This window comes from Narcine bancroftii, chromosome 4 (assembly GCF_036971445.1).
Source record: "Narcine bancroftii isolate sNarBan1 chromosome 4, sNarBan1.hap1, whole genome shotgun sequence".
Lineage (NCBI taxonomy): Eukaryota > Metazoa > Chordata > Chondrichthyes > Torpediniformes > Narcinidae > Narcine > Narcine bancroftii.
Window position 1 is genome coordinate 299318562 of NC_091472.1, and position 16161 is coordinate 299334722.

Consider the following 16161-nt stretch of genomic DNA (forward strand, 5'->3'; position numbering starts at 1 on the left):
AGGCCTGTTAAATTTCAACCTCACCATGATCAAGGTCCTTTTTTCATGAATATTGACGCAAAGTATTCATTTAGACCTCCTCTGTCTCCAGGCACATGTTGCCTCCTTTATCCTTTAGCAGCCCCACTTTCATTCTCATCACCCTTCTGTTCTTCACATACGCACAAAACGCCTTGGGGTTCTCCTTAATTCTACATGCCAAGGCCTTTTCATGTCCCCTTCAAGCTCTTCTAGACCTATCTTAAGCTCCTTCCTCGCTACCATCTACTTCTCATGAGCCCTTCCTGTTTCCTATATCTAATGTATGCTTCCTTCTTCCTCTTGATTAGTTGCCTGATCTGTTTCATCAACCAGGTTCCCTTTTCCTTGCCCCAGTGAGACAAATCTATCTTGAACCCTGATCAAGTGGTCCCTAAATTTCCTTCACATTACCTCGGTGCTCTCACTCTTAAGTATGTTTCCAATTTATTTTCACTAGTTTTTGCCTCATCCCCTCATAATTAGCTCTTCCCCAGCTAAGCATTTTCCAGTTTCACTACTTATATCCTTCTCCATAACTATGTTGAAGCTAAGGGAGTTGTGGTCACTCTCACCAAAATGCTCCCCCACCGAGTGTTCCGCTACCTGACAAGGTTCACTCCCCAGAACCAGATCCAGTGTGCCCACGCATCCAGTCGGCCTGTCCACATACTATGTCAAGAATCCTTCTTGTACATACCTAACAAATTCAGCCCCATCCGTCCCTCTTGGAGTCAGTAGGTGCCAGTCAATATTAGGGAAGTTGAAATCACATTACTACAACTCTTTTTTCCGCACCATTCCAAAATCTTTCTACTGGTCACTTTATTCAAATTATCATTAGATAATAGTTGAGGCTCCAGCACTGATTTATGTAGCACTCCATTATTGACAACTTATCAAGCAGAAAATTATCCAATTATCCCAATATTTATTTTGCCAGATCTCAATACATTGCCCCCCAGAGGCATGAATGGATTCTGGAAATCCTAATACAGTATATCTACTAGTTCCCATTTTCCACCCTGTTGTTACATCCTTAAAGAGTTCTAACAAGTTTATCAAGTACAAATTCCCTTTCATTTCAACCTCTATGTAATTGTATTATAATTTTCTCAATGTTCCGCCACTTCTTCCTTAATACTGCAATGGATTCTAGGATTTCCCCAATAATAGACTGCAAGCTAAATGATCTACTGATTCATGGATTCTATCTCCCTCCTTTCTTCAACATGGTGTTCTATTGCGGTTTCTAATTCACTAGGGTCTAAATAGAAGTTAAAGAATCTTGGTAGATTATAACAAATGCATCCATCATCTCTTTTAAAATCTGTGAGTTCAGTCCATTCATTCGTTCGTTCAGGTGTTTCTGCCGTATGAGAGAAAAGTTCTTTTCCTTCCTGTGCTATGTGGCACACTTAACATAGCAGTTAGTGCAAGGTTATTACAGTGCCGACGATCCAAGTTTGAATCTGGTGCTGTCTCTAAGGAGTTTGTATGTTCTCCCTGTGACTGCGTGGATTTCCCCTGGGTGTTCCAGTTTCCTCTCACCCTCCAAAAAAAACCACATGGAGTTTGTAGGTGTATTCTGGGGGCACTGGCTTTTGAGATAAAAGGATGTTATCATACTGCAAATCTAAATTTACCCCTGGATTTTCCACTATTATGGTAAACTTTTAGTGTCTTTGCTGTGAAGTTCAACATTTTTGCCATTTCAGACACATCCTCTGAGGAACATTTATTTCAGTTATTCTTTTTATTCGTAGATACTCAGCGTTTTACTCAGAGGATTTAAAATCTTTTGTGTGTTTTTCCCCAAGGGAATGTGAATCTCTAGTATATTCAGAGTGAAGGCTTTTTTTTTTAAAGCACTTTGGAAATTAAGGAACACAGAATAGCAAAAAAGTGGAACTGACATACAAGATTATCTTTCATCTTGAACACTGAAGGAGGATTTGGTTCCACAACCATCATCCCTCCTCCCACCATCACCACCAGAACCCCGAAGAACTGTGAACCCATTTACATTAGACTTTACCACTGTAACAAATCCACAGCAGATGCCATTTTCCTAACCCTACATTTAGCCTTGGAACACCTGAACAATAAGGTCACCTAGAGTGTCCTCCATAATGTTTGGGACAAAGGCCCTTTTTTTCCATTATCTGTCCCTATGCTACACCGTTTTAAATTTGTAATCAAACAATTCACATGTCATAAAAGTGTACATTCCAGATTTTATTCAAGATTATTTGCATATATTTTGGTTTGACCATGTAGAAATTACAGCACCTTTTGGACATGTTCCCCTCATTTCAGGGCACTCTAATGCTTGGGACATTCGGCTTCACTGGTAGTGCTCAGGAATGTTTAATTGAGGCTGAAAAAAACAGAATAAAACAGTAAGAGACATCACCCAAACGTTGGGATTACCAAAACCAATAGCCTGGAACATAATTTAGAAGAAAGAGCACACCGGTGAGATCAGTAATCACAAAGGGGCTGGTATTCCAAGGAAGACCTCCACTGCTGATGGCAGAATTCTCATCATAATGAAGAAAAATCCCCAAAAGTATATCCAACAGATCAGAAACACTCTTCAGGAAGCAGATGTGGATATGTCAATGACTACTGTCTACAGATGAATAGAATACAGAGGCTGCACTGCAAGATGCAAGCCACTAGTTACCCACAGACAGAAAGGATGGCTAGATTACAGTTTGCCAAGAAGTATTTAAAAGAGCCTTCACAATTCTGGAAAAAGGTCTTGTGGACAGATGAGACCAAGATTGACCTGCATCAGAGTGAATGCAGGAGCAAAGTGTGGAGGCATAAAGGAACTGCCCAAGATCCAAAGCATACTATATTTTCCTTGGTTTGCATCTTAAAGTGTAGCCTCTGTATTTCTGTTCATGAAGTCTTCTGTGGACAGTACTCATTGACATATACACACCTGCCTCCTGAAGAGTGTTTCTGATTTGTCAGATCTATGTTTTGGGGTTTTTTTTCTTCATTATGATGAGAATTTGTCTGCCAACAGCAGTGGAGCTCTTCCATGGAATACCAGTCCCTTTGCAATTACTGAGCTCACAAGTTCACTCTTTCTTCTTAATGATGTTCCAAACTGTTGATCTTGTTAATCCTAAGGTTTGGACAGTGTGTCTTACTGTTTTATTCTTGTGTTTCAGCCTCATAATGGATGAAAAACAAGAATGAAAATTGACTTTCTTTGGTACAACTCTGGCCCTCATGTTACAAAATGGCAACTAGACTTAAAGGTGATCAAAAGATAAGAAGGAATCCTAGCTCTCTTATACCTTCAAAAATAAAACAATTAAACATATCTGAGTACTCACAAAAACTTTCGAAGCTAAATGTCCCAAACTTTATGGTGCCCTAAAATGAGGGGTCTATGTATAAAAAGTGCTGAAATGTCTACATGGTCAAACCAAAATATATACAAATAACCTTGGATAAAATTTGTAATGTGCATTTTAATTGTATGTGAATTATTTGATTATAAATTTAAGTCTGTGGAGCACAGGGGTAAATAAAGGAGAAAAAAAGGTGTCTTTATCCCAAATATAGCTCTGCTTTCAATGCAATAGGAGCAAACAAACTCATTCAAATTTTGCAAACTTGGTCTCAGCACCTATAAGAACCAAAAGAAGTTCCAAAGTGGGCTCCGGGGCTTCACTTGCTTCAAGTGCCTCATCTCTATTTAAAAAGGCTATGGCTGAGTTGGCTACTCCAAGCTCAAAAAGATGAGCTAATGAGAAATACTGCTAGAGAAGCATCTAAGGAGACAGCAAAGGGAACAGGAGAAGCTGTAAAGAGGAAGGAGAGGGAACAGGAGAAGCTGCTGAGGAGGTAGGAGAGGGGACAGGAGAAGCTGCTAAGGAGGTAGGAGAGGGAACAGGAGAAGCTGCTAAGGAGGTAGGTGAGGGAACAGGAGAAGCTGCTAAGGAGGCAGTGAAAGAACCAGAAGTAGCAGCAAGTGGAACAGGAGGAGCAACTAAGGACACAGCAATCGGAGCCAAGGAGAAAAAAGGGAACAACTGGATCTGAAATCTAAACTTGTTGCCGAGAAGGCTGAAATGAAAGTACTGACAAGTTTAAAAGGATCTGTTGTTCGAAGCGACCCACCTAAAATGTCTGATGGTAAGAAGTCATCTCATGAAGTGAGAGTATTTGATGCTAGGGCAGAACCCAAGTACCTCGGTCACAAGATATGAATGTACATGACAACATCCTCCCCAAGCATGGTGTTTCAGAGCACAAACTCCAATAATGAATCGATTTGACAGAGAAGTCAACAGGATTTCAGTTGTGAAACATGATGAGTTATGGGAACCACAAAAGACTGTAAATAAGAAATTACCTTATGAAGAAAAGGAAACAGAATAATGTGAAAATAAATCAAAGGCAGCTAAACTAATATTGAAGGAATTTTTTCAACAACGATAGATGAGAATGAAGTATTCGAAGACGTTGCAAATATTGCTGGTGATTATTCCTGTGGAAATGAATTTGAGGCAGGATTAAAACAAATGACTGAGAACAAATCTGAAAGTAGCTTCTGTAGCCCAGAGTTGACAGCAGACAAGGCCAATTACGAGATCTTGCAACATGCTGCAAAACTGGGGAACACAGAAAATTGCGCTGATGGAATAAAGGAGCATGTGGAGGTCATGTGATGCAGGGAAAGTAGGAGGAGGTCAAATCCCAGAGCCCCCAGGATCGTAAGAAAATAAACTGAGAAAAAACTTCAAAAGAATCGCCAGTATACTAGTAAGGGACGTCGAAAGATATTTAGTGCAATTACAAACGTGAAGGAATCGCTGTTGAAACAGGAGACCTGACTCAAGGTGCCTTGTGGTGGGGAAAACGGCGGGGCCACATCGAGGTCCGTGGAAGGAGTCAACCCGCCCTGCAGGAGAGACAGGATCCAGGAGAAAACAATGCTACAAACCTGCAAGTAGCAGCTCAACTTTTGGGGAGAGGGAGGTTTGGGAACCCCCCTCCAGCAACGACAACACCAAGTTGGGCGTCCTTGCGTCTTGCGCGATGCCCATGGTGAAGCCAATGTGTGCAGAGAAGCCGGGGAGTGTTGAGAATGAGCAAGGCTGAAAGTCTAAGAAGCCAGGAGGAACAAGCGTCGGGTCCAACGGGGTGCACGGCGCGGCAGACCTCAGTTCCAGCGGCTGGTCCAGCACCAGATCGAGCGGTGCGGCAGGCTGCGAAGAAGTAGGAGGCGTTGGGTCAGGCGCAGGAATGAGCTCCAGTGACAGGTCCAGCGCTTGTTCAGAAGAAATCGGCTAGTACCTGCAGTGGGAGCGACGAGGCCGGGGGCCGTGATGAGGATCAAGACAGCAATGGAAGCAATGGAGGAAGGCTCCCTGGAGGCACAAGACTCAAAATAAAACTCACGAGGCAAAGCATGTAGAGGAGTTCAGAGCCATCCTTGCAAGATGTGATGGAGGCGACAGACTCTCCCAGGCAATGGACAAAAGGGATCAGGACATGGGAAGAAAATTAGGTAAAATGCAGGGTGTCCTCTCAGATCTGATGGGAAGGATGTCAGAGGTAGAAGAAAGAATGGGGGCAAGTGAAGATACCATACATAGTATGGGGAATAAATTGGACACATTGATGAAAGAGAGGGACCGAATATGGGGGATGTTAGATGCCCTCAAAAATTATAGTAGGAGAAAGAATATTAAAATAGTGGGGCTTAAAGAGGGGACCGAAGGACAGAACCCTGTGAGCTTTTTCCAAAGCTAGATCCCCGAGGTGCTGGGCAAAGGCTCATTAGGGGAAAGGGTAGAAGTAGAGAGGGCACATAGGTCCCCCCTCCTGAAACCAGGACATGGGCAGAAACCACATTCTGTCCTGGTGAAACTACTATGTTACCAGGACAGGGAAAGAATATTGGGGGCAGCAGCAGCTGGTGCAAAAAAGAGATGATGTCCTATGGAAATAGAAGTAAACAAGGTTTTCATTTACCCCAATATTAGTGCTGCACTTTTGAAGGCCAGGAAGGTGCTTGACCAACAAAAAGGCTCATAAAGCAGAAATGGTACAACTGTGTGTTGAGGCACTCAGCCACCCTGAAAGTAGTGTTACCGGGGAGGGAAAGTAAGTTTATTACTGTCCTGGAGGGGGCACAGCAATTTGCCTAAGAGTTACCTTCACTTGGGGGTAAAAAGAAGAATTAAAACCAAGAGGGGGACTAACCCATAATGATGTATATTATATTGTGTATTGTTAAGTAGTCTGGCATAAAAAGATGTAAATACTGTGTTCATAGCATATAGAAGTGAAATGATAAGTGTAATTTTCTTGAGAATCCATGGGAGGTAGATGGAAGAAAAGATGGGTGCAAGCCACACAACCTGTTATAGCTGGGGGAGTGGGGGTGGTGTAATGACCGAGGAAGGGAGGGGGGTGCAATACAGGGAAAATCGATTGGGACTAACTAAATGTGTTACCTCAGTTTGTGTTTTTCTTTTTTTTATTTTCCTTTAGTTAGTTATTTTAGTTTTTGTCTTTTTTCCCCAAGATCTGTCATGGCTCAGGCAGTCAGAGTGGATGGCTGAAGACAAAGGGCTGGGATGGGACTCAGGGCGGTAGAGGTACAAAATAAATATAACTATAATAAGCCCTGTGGCAATAGCTAAAAGCATAAAATTTGCAAGTTTCAATGTCAATTGTCTGAACAGAAAAATCAAGTGAAAAAGAGTCTTGGCACACATTAAGAAAATGGGAGTGGTCCTGGCCTTCCTCCAAGAAACCCATTTAATGGAGCAAGAGCACCAAAAGTTAAAAAGAGGATGGATGGGCCAGGTATTAGCCTCCTCGTTCAGTTTGAAGGCAAGGAGGTTGGCAATTCTGATCAGGAAAAGTGTTCTGGTGAGAGTGCATGGTGTGACTACAGACAAAGCAGGTAGATTTATAATGGTGCACTGTCAAATATATTTGGAATCCTGGATCCTATTAAATGTATATGTCCCAAACATAGTCAATGAAAAATTTATACAGGACATCTTCCTGGGACTGCGGAATGAAAAAAGAATATTCTAATTGGGGGAGATTTTAATTTTTGTCTGGACCTAGTTTTTGACAAGACAATAAAGAAAATAGCAAAAACAAAGCTGGAAGCATCTGAGGGAGAGGGACTATTCCTTCTACTCATGGCAGCATGACTCCTACTCTAAAATAATTTTTTTCTTGGCTTCAGCCCCTATAGAGGGCAGGATCATAGAGGCTGAGTACACGGTGAGACTTCTCTCAGATCATTTTCCCCTAGTGCAGGGGTGTCAAACTCAAATTCACGGAGGGCCAAAATTAAAAACTTGGACTAAGTCGAGGGCCGAACTAAATATTTATTGAAAATTTTCAACAACATCTGCATGTTTTCTCTTCTTTCAACATATGTAATGTTAAACTTTTTCTTATTAAAATAAATGTTTAATGATAGTTTTGGATAAACTCTTTCCAGAAGCATTAACAAATGAGAAATAAAATATTCAATAAATAATATTTCTCTATAGAGGATTTGTCAAATGTTGCTAGTGTGCTGTCGAATAGTATTGAGAATGTGGGAGAATAACATGATTCCTGAAACAATCAAATGGGTGACTGATTGTGGGCATGAACTCTAGCAGGGTTATTTGCCATGCCCTTTTTCCATTGATTTACACACTTTTCAAGTTTTATGCCTAATGAGCTTGTATCCAGGTGCAGGACCATTTTTAACCAGGAATATATTTATCACTGTGACATGAAACTATTGGAAGATCGTTTTATCCTGAGATTAAAGTTCATAATACTTACTCAGACCTGTGTGCGGGAGGGCGGGGTTTGCGGGTGATCGAGTTGGACAACGACAGTGCGGGGGCATCGGCTCTCGCTGCAGGGCGGCATCTCGGCGGATCAGCGGCCCCGTCGCCGTGAGTCGCGGATCGGCCTCCGGCAGGGAGGGGGAGTGGGCAACGGTCCTGGCGAGGTCAGGCCCGAGGCCTCCGGTTCCGGGCGCTGGGAAGCGGCCTTGGCTTCCCCTGACACAGGCCAGGCCCCAAAATCAGAGTCCACGGTGAGACCCTGCAACGTAAACAGAGGAGGTGGGGGCGATTAGCAGGCTGACGCCAATGCATTCTGGGATTTGTTGTATTACTGTGCATGCGCTATACTGGCGCGGCGGCCAGCGGGCCACCTCTAATACATTTTTGAAATGATCTTGCGGGCCAAATATGCCAGAGTTTGACATGTGTGCCCTAGTGGTTAAGACTCCGCTGCTACCTTCAGACAAGATCTTTTTACAGGACAAATTAGGTCCAGTCATGGTCCTACCGAAGTGCAGTGACATAGAGACCATGATTCAAAGGTGGATCACATGGAAATTTAATCAGCAATTATTTTCTGCTCCAAGCAGAAAGATCTAAGCAAGGTCTCCATAAGTCAAGACAGAGGTGGGAGTCGGACTGAGGAATAACAATTGTAGAGAAGTGCTGATCCGACATAAGACGGACTGGCATGACTGCAGTAATTAATGCATAGTACAGGTTGGTGCAATACAATTATTTGCACCAGCTATACCTGACACCACAAAAAATTAATAGGTCTAAGCCAGAACTCTCAGATCAATGTTTTAGATGCAGCATTGTGACAGGAACCTTAATGCACATGACCTGGACATGTACCAAGGTGAGGTCCTTTTGGGTGAAACTAGGCAAAGTCCTAGGGAAAATCATAGATAAGAAATTGCCACAGGACCCAGAGGTGTTCCTGTTGGGTAACAGAATGGACATAAGACTTAAAAAGAAGCTGTCCAAATTGCAAATTCAATTTGTAATGATCGCACTGGCAGTGGCCAGGAGGTACATAGCGATTACCTGAAAATCTGACTCTTGTCTGAATATTGCACAGTGGAGCAAAGAAATGCAAGCTTGTGTTCCCCTGGAGAAAATCACCTATAACCTAAGGGGAAGGTATGACACTTTCCAAAAAGTCTGGCAACCATACCTGAACCACATAGGAGCATGGTTATGAAGAGGACAATTTTGCCTGGTGGCCCACACCACTCAAATTCCTCCCCAATTCTTTGTTTTGGGGGGGGGGGGGAGGGTCAAGGAGTCCACCTCATTCCAGCAAGGAAAAGTCAGGGGAAAAAAAACATTGGCCTGATCCTGGGCCATGTCAGACCTAAAACTCCCTGATATGATTTACTCCTTTGTTGTAAATGTTTTTAATGTCTCAAGTGTTTTTCAAGTGTTGGATGTCGAGGGAATGGGGTGGGGGGATGGAGGGATGTTAGGCTTGGACTTGATAGGAAAACCTGTATAGAATGGATAAAGATAAGTTGCAATTGGTATAGATCTCTAATTACTGATAATGACAATGTTGTAAACTGTTTGAGTCCAAATTAGAAAAAATATAAATAAAATATTCAAATAAAAATAAAGGAGCATGTGACTGACAATGTGATGCAACTGCCTTCAGAGAACAAAATGTTGCAAAAGAACTTGGAAATATTGGATAATCATGAAATCAGTGAACAGAAAGATTTTAACTTTGTACTTGAAAACAAAACTGGATTTCAAAAAGATGAGAATGAATCCAATGATTCTTCAGTTTTGAAAGTGACCAAGGGAAAGGTCCAGAGAGCAGTTGACAAGAATAGATATTTAATTGTTAATAGAATTAGCAAAGCCAGAGAATGGAAGAAAAGAATAACTGCTGAAAAAAATGAATACAGTTAATGAGGAAAGCGATTCAGTTTTATCAAGATGTAAAAGGTTGGAAAAGCAGATTCATCTTCTGAAAGAGAACAGGTCATTGGTTAATAACACAGGACAGCTGACAATAGAAAACAATCAAGAATGCAACTTAAAGGCCAGCTAATAGCGATGCAGAAAAAAAAGAAATTGCATTCCAGCAATGTCACAAGATGAAAAAGTTCAGACACTTCGAGTTTACTATAGCAGGGCTGAAAGCAGAAATACCAATGTATCACATGATCTTTTAACTCCAGATCAAGTTAGTAACTTCTCGGAAGATAATGAGAGAATTACTCTCTTATCGAAAGAATTGAATGCAGAAAGAGAGTCTAATAAAAGGCTTCAAAATAAACTGTCAGAAAATGAGACTGAATTTGGAAATTGTAAAATTGGATCTGAAATTTCAGGAAAAGGCATAGAAGTCAGAGTGGTTGAAAGGCTGCAGTTCCAGTTAAAGAAATCTGTAGGAGCCATAAGTGGAACCAGTCGACTTCTTGACAGAAGGATTCTACAAATACTGTGATGAGTTTGAAATCAATGCTATTTGAATTTTACCTTAACTATGACCAACTGTGGGAAAGAAAGAAAAAGACAAGCAAATCTGTTGCAGGGAAGGTTAAGGAAATTTATTCAATGAAATCAAGAGGATCAGATAAATCATCAACATCTGATTCTGAAAGTTCAAAATCTTATGATGAGAAGTGGAATGCAGGATAAAGGAAGAAATCCAAATGACATGCTGAAGTCGTACCTCAAAAGGAAAGCTATGTCTATTCTGTCTGAGAAAGATCTGAGGTTTTACTGGTCAACGTTTTGGCTCATGGATTCTACTTTTATCCTGAATCATCGGGACCAGACACCTGCCATTGTTTGGAATCATTTTGATTTTGGTCCTTTTAAGCAAATGCCTCACACCTAGCCCCCACCGTCCGTACCCCTCAGCCATCCATCGCCGCCCCTTATCGAGCTGGCCCTCAGGAACACCCCAGCAGTGCAGCACTGTTGTCACCTGCCCCCATCTAACTCCCAATGCGGCAGCAGGGGTGAAGTGCTGCTGAGCCCGAAGTTTATGGAGCGCCACATTGAATTGTGGTGATCGCTCAATGCTGGAGCAATGGCAGTCTTTGTTACCCATAATTCCCCCATGCAGCTGTAACCACTCTGCCAGCACCAGAGTGGTTCCAGATGCATGGAGGATTATGGGTAAGGAAGATGGCCATTGCTCCCGCATTGAGCCAGCTGCCGCCTGCTTCTCTCCCATCGGGTGCTCAGAGCCGAGAGTCATCTTTCCACTGACGCTCACAGGATTGGGGATGGGGACGATGGCATTGAACAGGCCTCTCTCTGAAAATGGAGAATTTATTACAGGACATTAACATCATCTACCAAAAAAAAGTGCTGGTTTTTGAAATTCCAGATAAAAGGTGAGGCACCTGTAAGTACAAACTGACTTTATTTTATTGGAATTTTGTGTTTGTACTTTGCTCAAGACATCGACTGTAGAGTGGGTGCTAAAGATGAAAAAAGAAAACCTGTGTAATGTTTTGAATTTACATAGTAAATTGGTTATTGTATGCTATATTGTGTATTTGTTTTTCTTTATGATAGTAATTTTTCTAATTATAGCCATAGTGTCTTATAATAATTAGGGGCTAGTTTAAGAACCAAAGGTGAGCCTTTGGTTGTTGTTGGGCGGTGTCCCAAGGGTTAGTAGGCTGCACAGAGTTATGTTGACTGACGTGTCCAGGTGCCAGCAGGCGCATGCACTAAGGACAGCACTGCAAATCATGGCAGCGCCTGCGAAGTTGGCTCAGTGGCGGTAGAGAGCAGTTTTGAGCGTGGGCCAGCATGTCCTTTAGTAAGCAAACACGCTTCGCTCAATGCTGGCAGCTTGTGGTTGGAGCCGGGAGGCAGCGCGTTCAAAGGAGCATATGCGGTAGTTTTGGGCACATTTAAATATAGTTTCTACAGCCAGCGTCAGCAATTGGCAATCCGAGGAGGGTGAGTTAGGCTGTGATAATTTATTTCAACTGCTTCGCTACACTATGCAACATTAAATTACAAAGTTACTCTACATGGACCGTTAAATATTCAAAAACCAAGTTAAGTTATCTGGATCTTGATGAACTGAAGATCTTAAGGGAGGCAGAGGTAGTGATAAGACTGGAGCTTCAGTCACCCTAAAGGTCAGGAGACAGGTAACTGGAGAGGGAGGGGGAAGAGTCAGAGTGCAATTCAGTGGCCGTTCCCCTCAACAAGTATACGGTTTTAGATACTGTTGGGGGGACAAGTTGTGAGTGCTTGGAATGCCTTGCCAGGAATGGAGGTGGAAGTTGAAACACCGGGGGCATTTAAGAGACTCTTAGACAGGTACATGGATGAAAGAAAAAAAGAGGGTTATGGGATAGGGAGGGTTTAGTACTTTTTTTTAGGAAGGGCTATATGGTTGGCACAACATTGAGGGCCAAAGGGCCTGTACTGTGCTGTATTGTGCTATAAGAACATAACAGAAAATTATTTGTTGAGAAAAATCAGTGTTTTACAGACATTAGCCCTTTTGTGTTTATTATTGATGAGTGCTTGAAAAAATTCAACTGGGCTTCGTTATTATTTATGCAAGAAACGCGTGGCACACACCAGGGTCCTACAACAGTTTAATCAACAATGACTCTACGGCTAAATTCTGCTCCAACTCCATCTTAGAAATTTACAGATGAGAACAACAAAGAGATGGAGTATGAAAGGGAGATTGAGGGACTTGTGGCTTGGTACCATGACAATAACCTCTCCCTCAACATCGGCAAGACAAAGAAGCTAGTTATAGACATCAAGAAGAAGTGCAGAGCTTACTCCCTGGTCCCCATGAGATGGAAAAAGTACATAGCTTCAAGTTCCTAAGAGTAAGCATCTCCTCTAGTCAACCTATGCTAATACAATGGCCAAGAAAGTGGACCAGTGCGTCTCCTTCCTCAGAAATCTGGCTTGTCACCTGCATCCCTTAACAACTTCTACAGATGCACCATTGAAAGTATTCTGTCAGGGTATGTCACTGCATGGAATGAAAGCTCAAGACCACAAAAATGGATTGTGAATGTTACACAGACTATCACACAAGGACTCCCCCCAACTTTTTAATTGCAGCTCCTGGGTAGCCCCCCTGGGACCCAGGTGCGATAACTGGGGCAAAGGTGCTGGAAGCACCTTTTAAGTCGCAGAGGGAAATCGACCCATTAAATCGGCAACCCGGCAATTTAAGTGGGATCCCGCCCTCTCAATGACACATCACACACTCACCGGACATTCAGATGCTGGCTGTCCGGTAACGCACTCAAGCACTGACATCACTGGAATAAGCGGGGTAGGCCATTTTCCTGTTCAAATCACCTATGGACGCAACCTAGGTAAGTTTAACTGGGTTCCCTGACAACCTCTGAGGTAGGTCAGGAACCCATTTGGATTCCAACGAGGTTGATCGGGTGAGACCCTTTCTAACTGCCAAGAAAATTGCCCGGTTAACACGGCAGTTTGAAAGGGCCTACAGACTCTATCTATACCTCTTGCGGCCTTGGAAAAGCATCAATATAACAAAGGATGTCCATCCCTGGCCACACTCTCTTCATCCCCTTCATTTAGAAGTGAGAGATCATGCAACTTCAACTTCAAGGACAGTTTCTTTCCTGCCATTACCACTCTTGAATGAACAACAGCAAAATTATATTGCTTTGCTCTATACCAACTGGTCTCTCTCTGTAAATCTGCACTAATGTATTGTGTTTTATTTGCTGTACTATGTATGTTGTATAAGATGTCCAGCTCAAAGAACAAACTAGAACTGCATCTTAGTATGTGATAATAAACTTGAATCTTAAATCCTTGTAAATCTGCTTACATTGTCCTTTAAAAACTCATTCATAGAGTCATACAGTGAGGAAACAGGCCATTCAGCCTATCTAGCCCAATCTGACCAAAATGTCCCACCCACACAATCACACCTGCCTGTGTTTGGCCCATATCCCTCCAAATCTATCCTATCAATGTATCCATCCAAATGATTTTTATACATTGCAATAGGACCTGCCTCAACCACTTCCTCCACCTGCTTGTTCCATGCACCCACCACCCTCTTTGCAAAAAAATGTTACTTCTCAGGCTCCTTGTGAATCTCAGCGCCTTCACCTTAAACCAATGCTTACTGATTTCCCTTTGCATCTTGGTGAGCTTCTGCAACGCATGGTACAAATTGTAGCTGTGGTGGTTTGCTGGTGGAATGAATGAGTGACAGTGGATGGGGAAGACATCGAGTGGGCTGCAATATCCTGCATGGTGTGGAACGGTTGGCCTGTCTTTGAATCTGCACTCATCCAGGCAAGAAAGAGAGTGCTCCCTCGCACATCTTGGCTTGACCGAGATGGTGGACAAGCCTTGGGAAGTGAGAAGGCGAATTACTGGCTGCAGGATGTCTAGCCTCTGACCTGCTTGTGTGGCCACATTTGTGGATATGGCTAATCCTGTTCAGTGACTGTATCATCCATTGATGCACAAGTGGGTCTGACATGGCTAGGGCACTGGTCTTGTCAACCAAGGGTTGCTGGGCAAAGTGGCGACTCTCAGTCTTCTTTACGGTGGACAAAGTGAAAGAATTCCCTGTACGTTACATCCTAAATGACAATAATGGTAACCTTTACCTAACATGCCGTCTTTTGATGCTGGCAGATACGACTGACCTTAACCGGGCAGGTGAGAGGGGACGCCCTGCATGGGAACCTGGAGTCGGGCGGGGTCCAGCCCGCTCCACAGGGGCCTGAACTGGTGACAAGAAGCGGCTGCACGGCCCAAGTCACTCGCCTCAGAGGAAGGGCCCGTGGACTCGTCTGAACGTGTCCTTCGACGCTGGAGAGGCCGGGAAGGGGGTCGGCATCCGGTCTCTCTGGTGCGAACAGCGAGTCGACGCTCTCCCTAGCAACGGCTGCGGGGGGGCGGGGCGGGTTCCGCTTCCGGCCGGCGCCGGCAAGTGTTCGGAGCGGAAGCGTTTGGCTGCTGTTTGACCCAAACCCTTCCAGATTGACCTCTCCACTCACATTGGAGGTGGCATCATGGCGCTGGCGGTAACTTGAATGTCCCCGCTTCCTCGACCTGGAGACGGTGGTAGAATTGCTCTGGTATCTTCTGTTGGACGCTGTCCCACCTCCTCATTCTCTCGTGGCTCCTCGTTTCCATCTATTTTTCTCACTGGCAGTTTCCTCGCCCCTGGCAATTACACTCCCCCCCCCCCCCCCCACCCCAGAAGAGCTATCCCCTTTTTAACTTTCTCCACAAAGCAACTAACTTACCTATACTCAACGCCAACCTCTCAAATGTGTCATCACACGTGCTCCCTCTGCTTCTATGATCTCATCTGATCTTCACGATCCACATCAATGTCCCAATTGTGATGAAGAGCCCGAGGCGATTAGTCTTCATCGATGCTGCCTGCCCTGCTGTTTCAAGGATTTTCTGTTTGTAACACACTTCCTGCCGTTTCCTTGTGGCAGATGACCATGTCTCCATTGTGTGCTCTGCAGCACTCTAGATCCAGACCAAATCATTTCTATATCATTTAAACATACGTAGAAAATTCATGTGCACTGATGTCTAACCTAGTGATGCTAGTACTAACCCCAATGTACTTTTCTCTCTAGTGTGAAATATAAACTTTCACCACTACTTGAAATACAGAAGGAAAATGCAGTTGTTGAATATTATAATCTAAGAATATTCGAAGCAAGAATTCAGCAAATCAAATGGCAGAAATAGAGTTGGTGTCACCCATTGTCAGAATTGGCTGCTTTTGATACAAACTAGTTATGCTTATTATTACCTGAAGTTGATTTAATTGTTAAGTCCTCAGGGCTCCAATGTGATAGTACAGATTCTATCACCAATGTGTATATGTACAGATTGTAGTGTAGGATGACTGTGATTGGCTGAGAGTGTAGCCACACCTACTGGCAGGTCTTAAAGGATTGCTTCTAGCCAGACCAGGTCATTCTGGACTGGTCGACCTACTTGTGATATGCTCCAGTCTTTTAGTTAATGAAAGCCTTGGTTTGGATCAACAAGTCTTTGGTTCTTTCGACGCGCATTACATCCAATATGAAAAATAAATTGGAAGATGAACTTGCATATTTCTATTTTCTGCATTTTATATCTTAGACAAATGTATGCAACTCAGATTCACTGAGCGGGTCAGGTATTCTTCTGTTTTCTTATACCCATTTTCAGCTTTTGCCAGATCCAGGGCTAAATATTTTTGATGTATTCGGCGTAATAGACCCATTGAATTTATGGTTAGTTGTCTGCACCACATTACCAATGATCATTACCT

General features: G+C 43.2%; 1 protein-coding gene across 20 annotated transcripts in view; it reads right to left on the bottom strand.

The window, feature by feature from the left end:
* Positions 1–15323, bottom strand: part of erich2 (glutamate-rich 2) — a 93016-nt gene extending 77693 nt beyond the window's left edge. Inside the window, exons 1-3 of one of the 20 annotated variants that reach the window (XM_069935634.1) lie at positions 15128–15323; positions 7855–8121; positions 2311–2398 (exon numbers count right to left, since the gene is read on the bottom strand). The gene's annotated coding sequence lies outside the window, so the exon portion shown is untranslated. Of the gene's footprint in view, positions 1–2310; positions 2399–7854; positions 8122–14482; positions 14787–14875; positions 15068–15127 lie in introns of those variants that run through there. The other 19 variants (XM_069935633.1, XM_069935632.1, XM_069935626.1 and 16 more) reach the window with 19 other exon arrangements.
* Positions 15324–16161: the final 838 nt, after the last annotated feature.